The following is a 6,364-nucleotide window of genomic DNA, read 5'->3' as shown; positions in this document are numbered from 1 at the left end:
CCGCATGTCCGTATATCCGAAGCCACAATTATAAGTTGAGAAGGAAAACTACATCAAGCAGAATTCAAACTCGGGACATTTGGCTTACTAGGCAGGCAGCTATCATTTGTGATAATTTTTCGCATTTCTTTATTTTAAATAAATAGTTGCACATATATCGTAGTTCAGTGGATTGCGAGGGTAGTACTACATATTAATGATAAACTGCTACAGAAATCAACAAACGTAACATTCCGTATGACTGACAAGCTTGCTTCAGGGAGTCGTGGAATAATGACTGCGGCGTTGCGTTAGTCGTTATGGCCAGAGGAACTTGGAACATGCAGCACTTTTTAATGCAAGTCAAAAGTTACGATGAGGAAAGTTACACTTTTAAAGGCGACCGCTGTTGCATATTTTGTTGTTACAATCCTGGTTATCATCACTTACACATACAAACAACAACTTCTCAACGACTTCTACAAAAAAGCATCCAGCGGCTCAGCAAAGATAGAGAAGGCCCTCGAAGGTATTAGAAAGAAATACAAGAAAATAAAATCGGAGGCGGTAAAGGAAAAAACTGCAGTTATGTTTCAATCGGTGACGGACTACCACCTCTGGGTCTATAAAACGTTACTGAACAAAAGTAGAGGTGTCAAAGTGCTGACGATACGGTCGAACAAAGAGGAATATCGGCAAAACAGCCTTGCCCTTATGCACCTCGTACCAAATAACAAGAGTGTGTTTCTAGTCAAGCAGTACCAACAGCTGTTTATCGAGTCTTTTGGTTTGAAGGTAAGAAACTGCTGTACCGGTTAGTTGTAATGTTTACTGTAATATTTACTGTAATATTTAGGCCATGTTAGTAGTGAGGCAATGCAAACAGCTAAAATAATAATTAAAAAGTAAATTTTGGTTGGAGTTGTAACAGCCATGTATTTAGACTTTGAATATAAAATTGAGCAAGTGATCTTGATAAATGTTTGAATTTTTTTAAGTAATTTCAATGAACATAATTAAAGAATTATCTAAATAACATTATCTGAAATTGAGCATTTTGGACGAATTGAGTAAAAAATGGATGAAACATTACTTTTAGTGTTTTCATTATCATTATTTATGTCTACAAAAAGGAAGACTATGTTTTGCCACTCCCTTATGTATTTGTAAAAAAAAATATTTTTTGATACAAATGGTTTAGCAAACTGAATCCCACCTCAAACTGAATACAAATAATACCCAAACACGACACAAAGCAAAAGGTAATCTGCAAGTCAAAGTAACGGTCAATGCAAAGATAAATATACATAAATTTATATTCTTATGTCTAGCAGTATGATGTTGCAATGTAAACACAATTTTGCCATAAACCGTTCCGCAGTATGCTAGTTGAATTTGACTAGAGATGCGCAATTCTTATTAATCTGAAACACTAGTCTAAAGACACCCGACTTTACAACCAGCAGTATTGACACAACTTGCAAACACACCCATTCTGAAATTAAAGTATTGGATGTGAGCCCTGCAGTCAACTTGCCAAAAAATGTAAAACCAACCCAACTGCCCACAAAATACTTGTGATCAAGGAAAAAGTGCATTTATTGGCGATTGCAGTCTTTGTGATTCAGCCCTTTTCTATTGGTGCTATGAAAGGTTAGCTGGTGAATCGGATAGCAATATTTATTCACTATATTGACAAATTTTATAACACGATACGCACAGCTGTGTATAGTGTGGGATGAGTGTGGGAGATATCAAGTTAATACTTTTTGCATCAGAATTTTAGAAAATCTGAATGCCCAGACATGAACAAGACTTAAAGAATAATTATCAGGCTGGGTGTGATACGACTTAGCTGGCCGTCGGACGAGTCTAATCAGCAAGCTAACGTTATCGTACTTGCTCTGGTGATGAATATCATCTACAGTGTAGTCATAATCTTGACTGGCTCATAGATAATCCTGACTTTGTCTCTCACAGAATCGTCTTGACTATAGCGAACTGAATCTTGGAAACTCTTCACTGACGTCATTGTTTTTATTTTATCATAAGCTTGACACTGCCAAGACTAAAATAACAATACTCAACAATTTCCAAGTGTACAATTCATAAGCAAGGAATACTAAAATAAAAAAGTGAAAAAGCAAAGAAATAAAATAAAACGTACCTATTAGTTTCCTCAAATCAAATCGCTTGTCAAAAAGCAAAACATGACTCATCCTTGCTAAGGCTCACTATAAACTGAGCAGCAATTCACCGTCTGCTAACAAAAACGCTGCGTTTAACGTAATGAAGAGTGCTGGGTGCGCAAGTTGCAGCGGTACTTTCTCTAGTCTGTATTAAGCACACAATGTTACAATTATATGCCTGCAATTTTTCTACAAATAGTAATGAGTAAGTAAGCGTTATAGCTCTACAAAAAAAATCAAAACTTATTGTTTTATTTATTTAAATTGGTAAAATTTTTATCTAAATACCATATCAACACTTTAGCAGTTGGCATTATTGCTTCTGAAAATAATTATATGAATTTTAAAGTGATAAATGTTTGCACAGAGCCCATCATATTCTTTTCTATTGAAGTCTGCAAGGTAAAGGGTTTTTAAAATTTTTTGTTTGATCAGCATGTTTAGATTTTTAAAGTTTCAATTTTAAAACTGCAACCTAAAGTATGTCATTAAGTTGACTGCTTTAATGCAAGCATCAAGTTACTAAAACTGCATTCGATGGTCATTTTACAAGGCTTCTTGGGATAACGTGTGCTTCCGGTGTGCTTCCGGTGTGCTTCCGTTTTATAGCTGATAAATTATCCTCCAAATGATTGCATAAACAGATGTTCATTAGCATTTGATTTACTTATCAAATCCAAATCCTAATTAAAAATAACTAGCCTAATAAATCCTAATCCAAATCTATATATATATTTCTCAAAGTCCGTCTGTTGGAAATCCGTCTGTTGGAAATCCGGCTATAGCTATTATTAGAACAGCTGAGCTGGACAACAATACAGACTCAAAGTCATGGCTTACCGCCATTGGAAGCCAAACCCTATTAACTAGCTTAGTGGAGTTTTCCATTGGTAATATGCCAGGCTACTAGCGTGAAAGGTACAGTGGTTTGACAAAGTTTTAAAACCTTTACAGTTGTTTTTAATTTTCTCTTAATTTATTTCAACTACACAACACACTTCTCTCATGATATGTACTTTGAAAGTTATAATGGCAAATGTTGTTATATGTTAAATACAAATCAATTTTCTGTCCAAAGACTCTTCTAATTACACGGGCAACACCGGATGGCACAGCTAGTCCTAATATATAAATAGCACTGTTGACCATTACGCGTAACGATTGGTCGAAAACTGGTCCAAAATGCAGCTTTTGCTTCAGAGAATACTTTAGTACATATCTAGCTTTCCATGTGAGTTACTCAAATTCATTAAGTAGTTATTCTGTTAACTGTGCAACGCAGGACGTTTGGCTAGTTTATTTATATATATATAAATCTCACTATTGTCTGTCTGTCTGTCGTTTGTGTGTCCAGTTATAGCGATCGAAATCTAAGAACGAAAAATCTACTTTGCATTGGATTTCAACTATGGAACCTCGACGTCTGCAGACAGGCATGCTAAACCACTACGCTATGTTGTCGTACTATAGAATAATTGTGCTCATCATTAAGCAGCCTAAGTAGCATCATTACGCTTAATGTCAAGCTGGCTTCCTCCTCAAGTTACTAGCTACTAGCTCCTCAAGTTAGGCTCAAGTTACTAGGTTACGTTACTCAAATTCATTGGGTGTCTATTTTATGACACCTGCAATGCCGAGCATTCATCTAGTAATTTTATAGCCAGTAGTCTAGCTCCTATGTCATTTCATAAATGTTTTTGCTCAGTTATGGCATTACGCATATTTTTAACCAGTTACTGTAACAACCTTTCTGCTGAAGTTGTTTTGTGCCAATTAAATATTCTAATTTAGTTACTCTATGTTTGGATTATTCAAAATCGAATAATATAATGGTATTTATAAAAGGCAAAACAGTTATGTGAATGTGTTTGCAGATTATCCAAGGAGATGCATTCAAGTATCTTCAGCAAGTGCAGTATCTCTCACTGCGCTGGAACCGTCTCACAGAAGTGATGGCAGTAACGTTTTATCCATTGGCATCCTTGAAATGCTTGGATATCCGCAATAACAAGTTAACTTCAGTGGATATGACAGCATTCAATCACCTCAAGGTCCTCGAAGCCAGTTTTAACCCCATAAGTAGCATACAAAATTTGAATATAGGTGAAAACGCTGATGGAGCGATATTTACTTATAGTAAAACTGCTATCAAAAACACTGAATTCTGCATAAAGCGACCTTCGTATTTATCTACTAGACGAAATTATGCGACTGTCTATGTTGGCACAGGCCACTCTATCGTCTGCACCTGTGACTACTTGCAGCTAGAGCATTTTGTAGTGGGCAATAGATGCATACAAATGACATATCTAGAGAATTGCAGTAAACTTGAGACACACGATCAATGGGAATGCTCACACTCAGTAGACCGCCACAGTAACAGACATCAGATACAAAATTGGGAGAAAAAAAATAATACGGGCTTGTACTATATTCTCATCGGTACTGTGATAAGCTTCCTCACCCTTTTACCACTGATTAACATGTGTGATTGCCTGATTCGTCGATGTAAGAGGTGGATGAGTAGAACCAAAAGCGGACGTGCCAAATTTCATGTTCGATTTAGAAACATGTAAGCTTTTTTACTCCGTCATAAATCTGATTGGCTACTACTAATAACATCATAACATCTGATTGGCTACTACTAATAACATCATAACATCTGATTGGCAACTATTAATAAGATAATAACATCTGATTGGCTACTACTAATCATTCTCTTCGACACGAACATAGTGGATGCACAAAAGACTTTGGCTTTTTTTGACAGATACTTCTTAAAACTTTGCTGACAAGGAGATTATTTCCTATACAACTTTGAGTGGTACCCATGAGCTGAACTCAACAATAAACTCACAGATAATACATCTTGTTGCACCCTAATTCTGTGTTCCTTTTTTTATGAAATGTCTAAGCGTGGTTTGAAAGACAGGAGATACATTGGTAAAAATTCTTTGCAACACACCCAGTTGCACACCAAACAAACATAATGCGATGTTTTGCATGGTCCTAGCCTCTACCCTATCGAACATGTCATTGTAGGACTTCTCAACCTTATAGAGACCATTGAAACAGATCTATGTACTGTGAAACAATGTAACTCGCTGATCGGAAAGCATTATAAAAAATAGAGAGCCTAAATTAGACTCATATTTAAAAAAATGATGTTTTCTCATTTTATTGATTATTATAAATAAAATAGTTATAAATAATTATTTCATTATTTATAATAAAATAATTATTATAACAATTATTATAAACACTAGCCCTCCTGGCAGTCTAGGGTATCGTAAGAGATCATCAGGTGGGCCAATAAAGAGCAGGCAATAAGTATATTCACAATAACCGTAAGCCATTTGAAGATGAAGGATTCATGCGGTAGCATGCTCATCTGCTATGCTGAGGATTCCAACTCTGTACAATGCAGTCTTTTTCCAACCTTCAGCCAGAACTCTAGACAACACGGTCAATCACAAGGGTTCACACATATATGGCTAGTTAATGATAGCTTCTGTCAGAAAAGACAACTCCCCATTTCAATAAATTGAATGCTTCCTATTTCTCATTATGCATAGCTGTTCAGTTTCCCAAATCCTTCAAAATTCCCAAATCCTTTTTAAGGAGTTGGCTGCTCTTACACAGACTAGTAACCTTAAGAAGACAACTTCGAGTTAACTACGTTAAAATTCTTGCTCAAACTTTTGTAAGCATCTGTACATATTTTACTCAGAATGTTTTGTCAGAACTTGTGCAATAATCCAGATCTATAAATTGTAGACCTAGTAGCCATGCTGCCAGTCTATTTACTAAATGTTGGCTGACACTGGTCATAGACAGATGAGTAGCAACAATCGTAGTAGTATTAGGGTTAGTCACAGCGGCAGTACTAGTGATAGCAGTGGTAGTAGTAATAGTACTAGTGATAGCAGTGGTAATAGTGATAGCGGTGGTACTAGTGATAGCAGTGGTAGTAGTAATAGTGATAGCAGCGGTAGTAGTAATAGTATTAGTGAAAGCAGTGGTAGGAGTACTAGTAGTAATGAGAGCAGTTGTAGTAGTGATAGTAGTAGTGAAAGCAGTAGTATTGGTAATAGTAGTAGTAATACCAGTAGTAGTACTAGTTACAGTGACACATAGTGGCTGTTGTAGTGTTAACAACAGTAGGATTTTTACTGCTGACCAGTAATAGCTGTACT

This window comes from Watersipora subatra, chromosome 2 (assembly GCF_963576615.1).
Source record: "Watersipora subatra chromosome 2, tzWatSuba1.1, whole genome shotgun sequence".
Taxonomy (NCBI): Eukaryota; Metazoa; Bryozoa; class Gymnolaemata; order Cheilostomatida; family Watersiporidae; genus Watersipora; species Watersipora subatra.
This window is presented reverse-complemented; position numbering follows the sequence as displayed.